Source organism: Canis lupus, chromosome 19, assembly GCF_048164855.1.
Source record: "Canis lupus baileyi chromosome 19, mCanLup2.hap1, whole genome shotgun sequence".
Lineage (NCBI taxonomy): Eukaryota > Metazoa > Chordata > Mammalia > Carnivora > Canidae > Canis > Canis lupus.
In genome coordinates, this window is record NC_132856.1 from 18,737,887 (window position 1) to 18,753,389 (window position 15,503).

A 15,503-nucleotide genomic window follows, 5' to 3' on the forward strand; every position below is an offset into this window, starting at 1 on the left:
TTTAAACTCAGATTATTTTATTTTATCTTATTTTATTATTTATTTATGATAGTCACACAGAGAGAGAGAGAGAGAGAGAGAGAGAGGCAGAGACACAGGCAGAGGGAGAAGCAGGCTCCATGCACCGGGAGCCCGATGTGGGATTCGATCCCGAGTCTCCAGGATCGCGCCCTGGGCCAAAGGCAGGCGCCAAACCATTGTGCCACCCAGGGATCCCTTAAACTCAGATTCTATAGTGATTTTATGTAATATATATTATATCAAGGTAAAATATATTTTAATTAAAACATTTCAATGATTTTATATTTCAGAGTTTCATTTTGATAAATATATAGCTTTTCTATTATAGCCCTCTTTCTGCCTCACTAAAATTGGGTAATCATAGAGGTCAGTTAGGATGGTTTTAAACATGCCAACCACATCCATTAAGTCCCAGTAGCTTAGAAATCTCATAATTTTACAGTAAAGTACTGTAAAATGCAATCTTATTTTCAACACAGCCTTAAAATGAGAGAGATTGTAGAAAATAAGAAAAACCTCCAACTTATCAAAATCACTAAACTATAAAATTTTCTCTTAAAAAACAAATAGAAAAAGCAACTGGAGAAATGTACATTTTAATTTGGTACAGCTGTAGCATATAACAAAATGGAAAGTGGCTCTCCTGTGAAAGACAATCTTCCCTTTGTCAAAGCACTGACAAGCCAAAGATAATTTACCTATTGATCTTTCTCACTTTAAAATAAAAGAATTCTCTCAAGGAAAAAAACAAAAACAAAAACAAAAATAAGCCCAAAGAGTTAGGCTTCATTGTATAAAACCAGTGAAGGCAAATGTAATTTAATATATATATATATATATATATATATATATATATATATATATATATATAGTATGACCTGCATTGAAGAAAAACAAAAGTTTACTGTTTTGATAAGGAAGGATATTTATTATTGCATTTTGGAAGGTTGTTTCTTTACCTCAAAAGGAGACACCACCATCTTGGAAATACTTTGGTAGGACGGATATCAAGGATTATTTTTTCCTCCTCCCTCCCTCCTTTCTTTCTTACATTTCTTCCTCCTTCTTTCCTTTAAAAAAAAAATTGTGGTAAAATATACATGAAAAAATTTGACACTTTAATAATTTTTAGGTGTGTAGTTCTGAGGCATTAAGCATACTCATGTTGTTGTGCAACTATTTTTGTTACCCTTATAAATAAAACATATTATAATGGTCCAATCTGCTGTATCAAATATTGTTTATCTGAACCACACACTAGGATACAGATTAAGGACAGGGAGAAATTTCTTAGGGAGTCCTATAATACCATGATTTCAATTTCCCTAATGAAGTGTGTAATAGAATATTGATGGGTCTAGAAATTAAGACACCTTTGCTTGCCTTTGCTTTTGACATTTTTCCATGAATTCATGTGAACCACACCACATTATGCCAAAGTATATTCCTGAGATTATCAGTTCTTGGAAAGTTCATAGGTATTACCCAGAAAGGGGGCATGTGATCAAATGAATTTGGACCTACTATTTAAACAGGTTTCTTTTCTGCAGGGGTCAGAACTTGTCATTTGCTGATGTGCATTGTGACTCTGTCAGGAAGAAATATAATAGATATTTCACCAATGAACTTTATATCCCTTAAGAATATTTTGGAACAATTTTGCAATGGAGCACACCTTGGAAAATATGAAATTTCAGTTCCACAGATCTGTCATTCTGATTTTAAAATACATTTTGGCACTAAAAACTTCAAAAAAATTTTTAATTTGATGTTTCCTTATCTTGGAACCTGCTGTCACTTTTCACATCCATCTTTGTCCTGAACTGTCCACCCGTTTCCTGCAAAACTCTGTACCTTTCTGATGTTGTTTACCCTGCCCAGCACTTTTACTCTCAAAACTGTACTTGCTTTCAAAAGAAGCTGTGACAGGAAATGCATATAAAAGTGAGAAGGAGAAAATAAATTTATTATTTAAGTCCTAAAAAATAGAAAATCTGATGCATACTGAAAGAATGCTTTGCATGAGTTTTGGGTGATGGGCAGACATGGAGAAAGTTCTGATGAGGTCATCTCAGCATGCCTTCTGCACACTGTCCTCCCTGCGGTCACTACTGGACATGTGTAAGCAGGGAGGGATAGATCAAACTTCTATACTGTTTTAAGCTGTATCCATTTTATCCCCACACCTATCCCAATCCACCACTACTTTCAAAAAAAGGTTGACTTCTCCAGACCCAAGAAGAAGATCAGAGTGTTCAGTCCACTCTCTGACTGAAGGAGAAAATGAGTCCTAGACCTCAGCCAATGGCAATTGTTAAGAACAGAGCACCTCAGGTACCATAAAAAGCAATCTTGAACTGCTTAAGATTTCTGACTTCTCTCTTACATTTTGGTCTTCTGCAAAGACAACACTGAGCTACTAAAACTTGATAAGAATAATAAGGTTTTGGTGTTTTTCAAAATATTTGTATACACTGTACTCTGTGACAGACACTGAGTCAAATCCATTGGCAATAGAAAGGCTTTCATTTTCATAAAGAAAGATGATAGGCAATATAATCAAAGACATCTTGACATGAACATTGGGATAAGCAATCTCTTCAGTGAGACTTCCAAAGCAGAGTGCCTGCAAATACCAAACTAGACTTACAGAAGTCTTGGAAAATAGGACAATTTACTTCTTTAGGCCATTATGATGGTGGTTGGTCAATATCCTAATGGTTCAGGGCCATTACAATGCTCTGTGAAAGGCAAGACAGTGGCAAGGGGATATTTACCAAAAATGGGAACTCCCCGAATTTAATTTTTCCCTCTAGTCTTCCCATTTCTCTGATTATTGCTAAAGAAAGGTCATTGGCTCCTGCAGGGCTGTCATATCTCTACTCATCCTAGTCTTGGCATATGTGTTTGTATTTGCCTTAGTCCCTTTTTCCCAATAACCACTCTCCCAACATAGTTTCTTTTTTTTTTAGATTATATATATATGTATATATATAAAATATAACTATATATAATATAGTTATATAATATTAATATAATTAAAAATCTATCTATCTATCTATCTATCTATCTATCTATCTATCTATCTAGAGATAGAGAGTTGTGGTGGGGGGAGAACAGAGGGAAAGGGACAAGCAGACTCCCTCTGAGCACAGAGCCTGATGCAGGGCTCTATTCCAAAATCATGACCTGAGCTGAAATCAAGAATTGGACACTTAACCACCTAAGCCACCCAGGCACCCCTCAGCATAGTATCAATAAGAAGCACAATTGCATTGGATGGCTAAAGTCAGAAAAACACACAAAAACATTATCTAGTGGCAACATCTGTCTCTGACCTTGTAATGTGGTTCTTACTAAAGACAAGGGTTTGGGATTAAATGGTATCCCCAAAAGTTATGTTAAATCTTAATCTCCAGGACCTGTGAATGCAACCTTACTTGGAAATAAGGTCTTTGGGGATGATCAAGTTAAGATGAGGTCACACTGGAGTAGGATATATCCTAAATCCAATGACTGGTGTCTTTCTAAAGACAGAAAGAGAGAGAGATTTGGAGACACTATATAGACACAGAGGGAAAAAGGCAATGTGAAAACAGAGGCAGAAACTGGAGTGATGAGCTATCAGATAAGGAACGCCAAGGATTGCCAGCAGCCCCCAGAAGCTTTGAAAGGCCAAGGAAGGATTCCTTCTTAGAATCTTCAGAGGAACCATGGTATTGATGACTCCCAGTTCAGAGTTCTATCCTTCAGAACTATGAGAAAACAAAGTCCATTGTTTTAAGCTGTGGTCATTTGTTATAGCAGCCCTAATAAACTATCAATGCAAATGAACACAAAGGTCTACCTACTTGCATGAAAAAAAAGGAAAAATAATCTGGGAAGAATGAAACCCAGATTAATATTCTAATAACTTATTTGGCACATCAGGAAGTTGACTCAGGGGTACAGCAATAACTTAAAAGCTACTAGTAACTGTGGTCCATTTCTGTTTACAAACAGATATTGGATACTTCTGCTGGGTCACTAAAAGAATAAAGCCATGACTTTATGCTGAAAGGGGTAATGGAGGATTGCTTTGTCAAGTGTTAAGGGCCACATGCTTCAATAAGGACCATATGCTTCAAAAAGTGTGTAAGAGCACTTCCGAGGTAGAGAAAAAAAGAACTTAATGACAATATGAAGATCTGAAGAAGACCTCAACAAGAAAATAAAGCCTCAGTTTGGGTCCAGCAGGATGAGTAGGTGTTGGCCAAGAAGGGAAGGGTACAAGAAATCTCAGGCAGGGTACAGAATGACCAACATCAAAGGTATAATACCATGCATGATGACCAATTGCGTGTTCGGAACAGGTAAACTCTAATGTGGAAGGTAAGCCTGGAGAGACAGATAGAGATTAGGATATGAAAAGTCTCATGTGTCATGCTAAGACATGAGCCCAGACACTACAGAGAACTGATGATGGCTTTTAAACTAAGAAATCAGATGTTCATTTTGTATATTACACTTCAGTGAGGAGATACGTTGGAGGGAAACAAGACTCCATGCTTAAGGACTGGACTTGAACACTGGGAAAGACAAAGGACACATGAGGCTGAGCCCAGCCCATACTGCAGGACAAGTAATACTTCAGGGACTAGTCCATAGCTAGTGAGTGCCTCTCTGCTAGGCTCTCAGTGATCTGGTAATAAGCATTCATAGCCTCAGAATAATTTGAATTCATGCATCCCTGTTGGTCATCTCAAAGCTGATTAAATCCTTACAGGTGTCTTTCTTTCTCCATCCTTTTTTTAATGGAGTGGGTTATAGGTATTTTGTATTTGGCCACTAATCGATACCCTTAGAAAACATTAAGATGTAGCACTACATTTTCCTCTAGTGTATTCATCCACACGAACTCTATCCATCATAATGCACTCAAAGAACGGACTAAGCACTGTAGGAGACAGAATGCAGCTTTTCTATTGATTCCAAACGATTCATCAATTCTTCTTGTGGCAAAAGGCACCAGGTCACCAGATTGTGTGGGTATCTTTGCACATTCAGCTTGACCTTTTGTCGTTAAAGACTTTCCTATGACTGCTCCTCTTCAGTCAGGAAGGGTTGACAGAGAGCTCAGGCTTTTTGTCTATCTTTGTACCCTCTGATGAATGCCAAGTGTGGCATTAATTTCCCCTTGCCTCCTAACTCATATCCACATGGTGTCTTGATTTCTTTATCTATTCCTTTTTTTTTTTTTTAACTTACAACCTCTTGAAAAGCCAAGCAAATGGCTATCACTCACTTTGATGGTTAAGTACAGAAGGACATTACTTTCACCAAATACAAATTTTTCTAGAAGTTATATTTACATTAAGTCCCAATCTACTCTCTTCTACAAAGAAAAATTTGCTAGTAGGAGAATCCGTGTGCAGAACAAAAGGATACATCAGTTTTCAGCTATGCGATTTGAACTACGATAGCCTACAAAGAGGCTCAAATTTGAAAAGACTACCCCATCTGTTAACTCAATGCTATATTTTGTTCAAGGTAATGAAAACATTTTATCTTTTTAATAGCAAGGGATAATAAGGATTTTAAATGAATTTTATCAAGGGAAAAATATACTTTTAAAGGCTTAATTTGAATAATACTAACAAAGAGAAATATATATTAGTTAGAACTCTTTTGTATGTAACAGAAATTCATCTCCAAGTAGACTCCTTACCTTGCTTACCACTAGAAATACTTAAAAAGTATTAGAGAACGAAATACTTAAAAAGTCTCCAATGACCTCGCCAGTTGTCTCTCTTCTCTTTTTCTTTTTGTCCTTTCATCTTTAAGCACCTCTTCTTTTATGTTATTTTTATACTCTGTGTGTGTGTGTGTGTGTGTGTGTGTGTGTGTGTGTGTGAAATTGATGAGCCATATAGGAGTGGGCATAGAAACTGATTATTATTTTTTATTCTATTTGAAATCATTCTAGTTTAGAGGCTAAAAGAAAAGGCATCTCTCTTCATACAGCCACCTACCAAGTCTCTGAGAAGTATTGTAATTAAGTCAGTAGGGTACTGTGTCCATCTCTGAGCCAATCACTGTGACTGTGTAAAGGGGAGTGATGAGCTGCCCCATCAAAGTACCCTGAGTGGGGGGATCCCTGGGTGGCGCAGCGGTTTGGCGCCTGCCTTTGGCCCAGGGCGCGATCCTGGAGATCCAGGATCGAATCCCACGTCGGGCTCCGGGTGCATGGAGCCTGCTTCTCCCTCTGCCTGTGTCTCAGCCTCTCTCCTCTCTCTGTGTGACTATCATAAATAAATAAAAATTAAAAAAAAAAAAAAACAAAAAAACAAAGTACCCTGAGTGGAGTAGAGGTACCCTAAAAGAAGGGAGATGATGTTATCAAGGAGGAGGCAGAGTGCTGGGCTGGCGGGGTGGGGGGGGATAATAAAGCAAAGGAAGGCTTTATTAGTGTTCTGAATCCCAATAAAGAGAAGTCTGAGAAAAGGTGGACATTTTTCTAAGCACAGTAAAATCAAAGGAATACAAGGGAATAAACCAAAGGAGCATTCCACCCATTGTGAAAATGGGGACCTGATACAATTCTTACTTCCAGCCAAAAGTTTCTAACAGAGAAATAAATATATATTTACTAACCATGTTTTTCACCAGAGCTAATTATATCCACTAAATATAATAATGTCACAAAATAAATGGTTTCTTCAGAATTTTATGGGTCCAGGATTCTTCATCCTAACAGTATTGTTCTATTAGAGAATACTACTACTCTTTAATTCTATTTTAAACCTAACAAAGTAAAAATTTAAAGAGGAAAAATTTCCTAGTCTGCTTCTTCTTGAATATCTTCCTACCACCAGAAGAAATATCTCTAGCTTCCAAATTTTCAGAATGCTTACTTCAAACCATTCACAAGAGACTTTGCACATTGTTTTGAATTCTGGTTAATTACATTTTTTACATATCCTATTTGGAAACTTTTTGAGTAAGACCTATCAAAAAGAGCAATAATAGTTAATTTTGAGCAACAATTATAAGTCAAATTCTGTATATATGTATACATGTGTGTGTACATGGTTGTGTATATATGTATATGCGTGTGTGTGTGTGTGTTGTTTGAAATATACCTATGAAATAGACTTGTACTACTTTTAGATGTGTACAATGTGGGTCCAAATAGATTAATTTTTATTTTATTTTAGGTACAAGTGACAAATATGTTTATTTTTATTGTTATTAAAGTTTTCTCCAATGTATTTCAGTAAATGAAGCATTTTATTTTATTTTACTTTATTCCACTGTTGGTCATAGTTTGAGCCCTACACACTCCCTTCCCTTTCACCTCAAAGGGAGCTCCTTTGTATGTAGCCACACACTCATCATTAGTGTACAGATCAGGTTGGATCTGCTCCCAAATCTTCTTAGGATTCAGCTCCTTGTAAGGCTCTCCAGGAAAAGCATCGGAAACAATTTTGTCTCCAGGAACAGACCCTGTAGGAGGCACCAAGATTTCAACCTTCTCAGGTGAACAAGCACACATCCCCCCATTGCTTGAGATATCACTCCCATCATCTTTGCAGGTTTCAGGTTACAAAGTAAAATCACCATCCGATTTTGCATCTGTTCAAGGGGAACATGATTCACCAGGCCACTGACAACTGTTCTTGGAGCTGTTTCTCCAATCTCCACTTCTTCTACATATAAAAAATCTGCATCAGGGTGTCTTCTGGCAGTGATGATACAACCAATTCGAAGATCCAGACGAGAAACATCCATTGGCTTAGAGTCAGCACTTCCTGCTACTGATTGCTGTTTTTTCTCCTTTTTCTTTCCTTTCACTTCAATTTTCTCTTCCATTTTTTTTTCGTCTGCTCCTCCTCCTATCTGTTCTTTGGCACCAGAAGATATAGTTGTTATTGGTCTAGACTGTATCACATTTTCAGAAACCATGGAATTAGCTTGCAGCAGAGTACCAGATGGAAATGGTATTTGTTTCACTCCATTTTGAATTTCTGCCTGAATTAGCTCTTGTTTCAATTCTTCAATTTCTTTCTTTAATTTAATATTTTCAGCTTGAGGTTTCTTCTCCTCTCTCAAAGTTGCCTGCAAAATTGCTTTCTCCTTAAGAAAAGCAACTTGCTGTTTTAAATATTCAATAATTTGATCTGCTTCTGCACCCTTCTGTTCCAATCTCTTCAGAACAGTACCATTAGTTGCCATTTTTGCCAAGAAACGGCAGGAAATCATGAATCGGTGGACAGAACGGCCTGGGAAGACTCACCTGGGCAGCCTCAGTCCTAAGCAGTTAGGAACACCCCAAAGTTAGATTAATTTGTCCAAGATCAACTACAGATAAGAGGCAGTTGCAATATGAATCCCCAGATATGTGATCCCAAAGCAACTAGAATCATTTGGAGAGGGCATGATGAGAAAAAGAAGGATAAATTAGATGGCTATGTCTGTAATCCAGGTAACAGAAGACAGTGGTTTGACAATGGTGGTGGGAAGAAAAATGGAGAAATATAGATGGATTTAAGGATATTTTAAGGCAGCATCCAAAGGTCTAGATGTGGAAGTGAAGTTCTGTCCCATTCATCAATGTTCCAAACTTTTGGAAGTACACAGAAAACATACTCGGGATGAAATTTATGAATTGGAGAGAATGATGCCGTGAGGCTTCTCTGAGTATTTATACCTCTTCCCTTGTACACCCTCTCCTGAATCAGGGAAGGTAGAAAAGGAAGCTGCTAGGTCAATGCTTTGGACAGTCACTATTTTAAGAGCACAAAGGAACTTATGAAAGGGAAAGAACTCTGGTTGTGCCTTTCCTTCAGGGATTGAATTGGGAGGCAGGGTATTGAGGAGGGAATCTTCCTAGATCACAAGCACTTGTCACTTTAGGGTTAAAGAACTTTGAAGACAGGATAGAAGTTTCCTTATCTATACTAACAGTGATCCCATGAAGACTTGTGAGTCATAGGCCTGGACTGCCATGAATTTGATGTTCCCTCTGACATTTGCATATTACTCTTGCATTTGGGTTGCCTATGGATATGTAGATAAACTCAGTGAACTTCTAACCCTTTGAATGATGATTGCAAATTTAAACACGGATTTTACTGATTGGAAGGCATTAATCATTGTAAACTATAATAATGAAAACTAATTAAGGTTGGGAAAATCTTGTTAAATTTTCAAAATCAAATTTAACTTTTCTAAGACAATGATACTCAGTCATCCATTAAAGTGGTAGTAATTATCTATCAGCCTAGTGACATTCTGTACCACAAGAAGGTTAGAAGCTAAATGGCTTCTATTCTGGGGCCCATTTCCAGATAAGAACTGGAGAAATAAAAAGAGTTTGAGTCAGACATTCACAGATTGAATCCAAGATTTCCAGTAGCAATATAAAGTGTAATATAATCCTTTCCTCCCTCACCACCAGCTCTCTCTCCCTCTGTCCTTCTTTTCTCTTACCTTCTTTCTCTTCATCCTTCCATTTTTCCACCTTCCTTTAATTAAAAAAAAAAAAAAAATCCTTATGTCACTCCCAAAATAATCCAGCAGAGGGCGAATGTCCTCTGCTTACATTTTATAAACCCGAATGAAAGCGAGTTCTTGTCTAACCCTGCCTTCTTTCTGCATGTAACAAATATGGGATTTTCACACTTTCCTAAGTCCCTCAATATTCTTTCTTCTCTTGCAGTTCTCTGTAGTTAACAAAACTGTGTCAACACACCAAGAAATAATCATCTTTTTTTCATTAACAACCTGTTTATTGTTTCTAAGTAAAAATGTACTCCGTGAGACATAGTTTAAAAACCAGTTTAAAATGAACTAATCCTATGTCTAATTTTATGTTGTCATAAAACTCCTTCCTTTAAAAAGTGTAAGTAAGCATCAAATAGTAAAGTTGGAAAATCGGTAGTAAATTAATAGTAAACAAGGAGAGACAAAACAGCATTAAGCAAGTAGTTGCATTAAAGCTCATAGAAGTTATGACTCAATTTTAATCAGCATAATGTAGTTGCTTTGTATTTATGTCTGTGAGCAGTAGTTTTACCCTATGCAGAAATGGTTCTGGGGAAATACACTATGGAATTAGGTGTAGTTGCCAGAAGCTTTGGGTCAAGAAACTTCTTTTAAACTAATCTTTACATTAAAGAAAACTCAACATAACTTTGGGTTTCTCATTTTAAAGAAAGAATTGAAAAATCAACTCATTTGGAGTAAAATCACATTTAAGAGTCAGTATGTAGTCTGATGATATCTTGGAAGGATTTCTTAATCCAAATGCTTCTTCCTAGGGGTGCCTGGCTGGCTCAGCTGGTAGAACATGAAATTCTTGATCTCAGGATTGTGAGTTTGAGGCCCATATTGGGTTTAGCAATTACTTAAGTAAGCAATTACTTACTTACTGGGGATTTTTTTCTTTGTTATATGCTAGGTTGCTGGCTGGTAGGTTGGCTTATTTTATTTTATTTAGTGTCTTTTAAAAGGTTTTATTTATTTATTCATTTGAAAGAGAGAGAGAGACAGAGAGGAAGCACGAGTGGGAGGAGGAACAGAGGGAGAGAGACAAGCAGATCTACACTAAGTGAGGAGCCTGACTTGGGGCTCGATCTCACAACCCTGAGATCATGACCTGAGCTGAAATTGAGAGCCGTTGCTTAACCAACTGAGCCACCAGGCACCTGTGGTTAGTTGATTTTAATTGCATGTGTAGTACATAAATACAGCGTCTTAAATTTCTAACTAAAGAGAAATATAGCATGTAAGGCAAAAGCTAATAATTAATTAATTCATTTACTGAGCAATAACTACGAAGCTTCCACATACTTGCCAAGTATAGCATTTGACAACGGTTGTCCTGGTAAGGAAATGGAGACAGAGTCCCCCTCATGGAGCTTTCAATTTGGATGTTTTTCACTCTTCTCCCCAAACACACCAGTTTGGTGTAAATTATTTCATATCATTTGGTATCCCTTCTTGTGTGTGTATCAGCTTCATTGACATATACTCAACATAAATTTCTAAGATATTTGAAGTATACATGGTGATGATTCACTATATATCCATTGTTATACATACGTGCCCTGACTGTGTGTGCATTATCACATATATGGGATTCCACCCTTTGTGTTGTGCTATTATTCCTTGTTTTGTTTTTTCTCTACTTCATCATATGCTGTCTATGTAATTATTAACTATGTCTTAAATTATGGATGTATCACAATTTATCACCCTGTCTCCGATTTTTACTATTGAGAATAATGTGGTAAAGAACAATCTACCTCCTAGTATGCTTTCTACCTTCCTATCGTACCCCAAAGTCAGCACTTCTGTGGATCCCATGGGGACCTGCAATCCTTCCATTAGGGCCACCTGAAGTTTGCTCTTTCCCCCTTGCCTGGTTTTCACTCCATAGTCACTCATTAAAATAACTTCTTCTGCATACATCCTAACTCTCACCTCCTTTGTGCTTTCTCAGTTCATTTTAGGCACTTGTCAAAGATGAACCATGGGGACCTCCAAATCTCTACCTATTCTCTAACTGGTTCTGTGCGGCTGACCATGTCTGGGCAGAGACCACAACCAGACCGAACAGCCTTGAAGTCAAACTTCAAGCAGACCATTCAGGCTGCCTGGCTCTAATACTGCGTCTCCTGCTCAATTCAATCTCCAAGTGTCCCAGGTGACTGTTCAAATCCTTCTTGTCTTCCTACCACTCCTTTTCCTAGCTGAGATATTAAAGCAATCAGAAGGAAACTAGAAAAACTCCACCCTCCCCTGCCATGGTACTGAGCCCCCTCTGAGGGTCTACACCCTATATTCTTTTTTACCTCAAGTATCTACTGTTCTCGTAAGATCACCAAAGCCCAGCCTCTCTTTTTGTATTCTGGATTTCAAAATGCACTTCTATTTTTCAAATGCTCCAACCTTACTCCTGCCTTACAGTCTTTGTGTTAGACACCGCTTTACTGAGAAATCTCTTTTGTTCCAGATAGTTCTTCATTCACCACATTGTTCCCTACTCACTTCTTCCACAGGCATTCCCTCACTATACCACTTAATATTTGTTGCTCCCATGCAAGCATACTAGATGCCCACTAGCTTGTACTATATTTTTCCCATAACACAATTCTCCTATAAACTGGCGTATCATTCACTTAAAAAAAAAAAGATTTTATTTATTTGTTCATGAGAGACACACAGAGAAAAGCAGAGACATAGGCAGAGGGAGAAGCAGGCTCTACGCAGAGAGCTCAATGTGGGACTCGATCCCCGGACCCTGGGGTCACACACTGAGTTGAAGGCAGACACTCAACTGCTGAGCCACCCAGGTGTCCCTTATTTACCTTTTTTTTTTTTTTTTTAAATAATACTTATTGTATGTTTCTCCACGCTCTAGAAAGTTCAATGGTGGCAAGAGTTCTTTATTTTGTGTTTGTCTTTTATTCTTTGATACGTTACCTGTTTCTAGCACAGGCCTTAGATATAATGGATGCTCTTAGCACTGGTTGAATAAACAAATAATTATCTCTGGGTACGTATGTATAAAGATTTATCTAAAAGGAATCCCTAATAGTGAAATTGCTGGTTCTGATGGTATATCCACTTAAAATCAGATAGTTTCTGCTAAATTCTCCTCTAAAATGACTAGATCACTTTACCTTCCTATAAATAGTATATGAAAACATTTGTTTCTATACAATTTAACAACGATTGTATATTGCCTGTTTGAGTAATTTTTGCCAATCTAATAAGCCAAACAAATCTTACTTAATTTTAAGATGCATTTCATAGGTTAGATGTTGGGTTTGAGCATAGTTTCATGTCTGTACTGGCCATTGTTATTTCTTGATGAGTAGCCTGATTCTCTACCTACTCTTTAGGAATTCCAGATTTGCCCTTCTGTTTCTCACATATGCTACAAATGGAACCAGTCTATTGAATAAACAGGACTCAGGTATTTTCAAGTAACCATTTTCTCTCTTGCATTTTCTTTGCATTTGTTCAACAATACTTGTTCTTCAGTCCCTGGCAAAAAATTGGATAACTTCATTTCTAGTTGCTTTTAGGTAATACAAACAGCATAGACTTAGAGAGTACAAATAGTATAAAAATAGTAGAGGTTTAGAAAATACAAACCATATAGGGATTGCATGCAAATAGTACAGATTTAGGAAATGCACTTTCTCATTTAATATTCAAAACTCCAAAATTGGTTTAAAATGGAATCTCATCTGTCTCGTTTGAACGGTAGAGGGAGCCTCCAGTTAGGAAAGAATGCTGTGGCTGGCTTTTTCATTCTTCTACTCTCCCAGTTTCAGGCCTCTTCCAGCTTTGCTAAATTTAGTTTGTGGCCCCTGTGGGGGTTGGGGTTTGGGAAAGGAAGAAAGGCTGTTATGAAAGGGGGTGCAAAAAGTTCTAATTGATGGATATTGCAATAAGACGGAGTGGAGTTTTCTCCTCCTGGCAGATATTCAAAACAGACTCCCACATGCAGCTTGCACATGTCCTGCTGGGATCTCTCATGCTCTGACCTGCAGATCGGATCAGATCTTATTCCTCTCTGCTAGGGTTTATTCAGCCTGTGTGAATGGGTCCTGAAGCAGCATCACTCCGCGTATTTCCAGAAAAGGACCTGGATTCTGATCATTCATGGATCCTGACACATGGTCTTGACACATTCTGGGAGAACAAATGAATCCTAATGCAACAGTGACTTCTGTGACAGATCATAAGCCCGTTTCTCAACCCTGACGTGTCTCCAGTGAGAATCAGACATACTTGTCACCTTTAAATGCAGTGGACACTTAGCAGGCTCCCCTCCTGATTCACTAGTTTCTCTAGTCCTGAAATGTGCGTTTTTCCCCCCCCGAGGGAAATGGGAAGGGATGTTTCAGCCCTGTAACAGTTCTCCTCAGACATCTGCTTTACAAACACTCCTTCAGTCCCTTCTCTCCCCATCCCCCAGATCCTTTTATGGTTGGGTTAGAGGATTAAGAGTTGTATGATAGGTTTTGAGATATCTCTATTAAAAATTTCCATTTGGCTTGAAGCTTTAGTTTTAGAATGTCCATTGTCCAACTTCACAGTATGTTGCACAAATATTGTCTCCCTGGGGTGTAACTTGCCTTTTTTTGATGTATTTCTATCATATGAGATCTTAAGGTTTTTCTACAGAATCAAACTTTCCAATATTTTCCCTTGGGTATAAATCTTATTCAAGAACACCATCCTTAAGTCAAGATAATACAAATGTCCTTCCTTTTTTGTTCTAGACCTTTTACTTATTAGTCTGTTTATAGTTAATTATTTTAACTACTTAAAATAAAGTAACATTCTGATGCAAATTTGTGGTACAGTTCATCTAATTTTATTTTTTTCCAAATGAAAGTCAACTGGTGTTGAAATGACCACAAATTTTCTACTGATGTGAAATGCCATCTTTATCACATACTTAATTCCGGAGTAGGATTCAAACCTGACCAAGTAGATATTTTTTTTCTTATTAAATTATAGGCAATCTACATTCACAAAGCAGATAAGCTGGTTACTTCTCTGAGCAACAGCTCTATTTTTCATGTTTTCATAAATTCAATACAGCATGCAGTAGTATCGCAACTGCCTTATCCACTTTCCGGGTTTGCTATAAAAGCTTAAACATAAAGTTAGGTAATATAGACAAAGGCCTTTGGCAAATTATAAAATTATTTACAAATTTAATTATTATTTTTACTCTTTTATTTAAAAAATATACTCCTGAGTGAACTGTCATTGTAAAACATAGCCCTAATTAAACAAACCTTCCATCTATTTCCAGACATTATACTCAACAGGATGAAAATTATCCACTGCAAACTGCTCATTTTAAAATTAGTTTTATACAAGAAAATTATATAGGACATACTATTTCATTCTAACATTATATAATTTAATAAATGTCAATTCTGTACTTCTTTGACATTATATCTACATTTGGTTTAAAATAGTAAAAGAGAGAAAAATGGATTTCAACAAATTGATCTCAAATTCCACTGAATCTGCTGAGTTGTGGTAATGGAATAACATGATGGAATGACACAAATATTGTCAAAGCTGCAATAAAACAGGATCCTGTTTTCCCCTGAAGAGGGAAAAACAGAGGGTGGCAATATCAGAAAATTTTATTCTTGTCAGTTTCATTTTGCAGGTAGCTTTTATACATTTTTATATTTTAAAATACGGTGTACGATGAATGCACTGAGCAGTTCTTATCAAGCCCAATAGTTAGAAAAGTGAAAAAGCACCAATTTCATTTTGGTAAACCACTACAAAGGAAAACTATTCTTAGATTAAAAACATAATGAGAATATCGCACGGTATGCTGTCAACCACATATTTATCGAATAACAAATCCTTGTAAGGATGAAGAGTTAATTAAAAATTACATAGCAATCTGTTACCTTGAAGTTTGAGGTCAGGCTTGGCAGATAAAAACT

At 37.0% G+C, this 15,503-nt stretch overlaps 1 pseudogene; it reads right to left on the minus strand.

The window, feature by feature from the left end:
• Positions 1 to 7,216: 7,216 nt before the first annotated feature.
• LOC140611281 (aminoacyl tRNA synthase complex-interacting multifunctional protein 1 pseudogene) lies at positions 7,217 to 8,299 on the minus strand (annotated as a pseudogene).
• Positions 8,300 to 15,503: the final 7,204 nt, after the last annotated feature.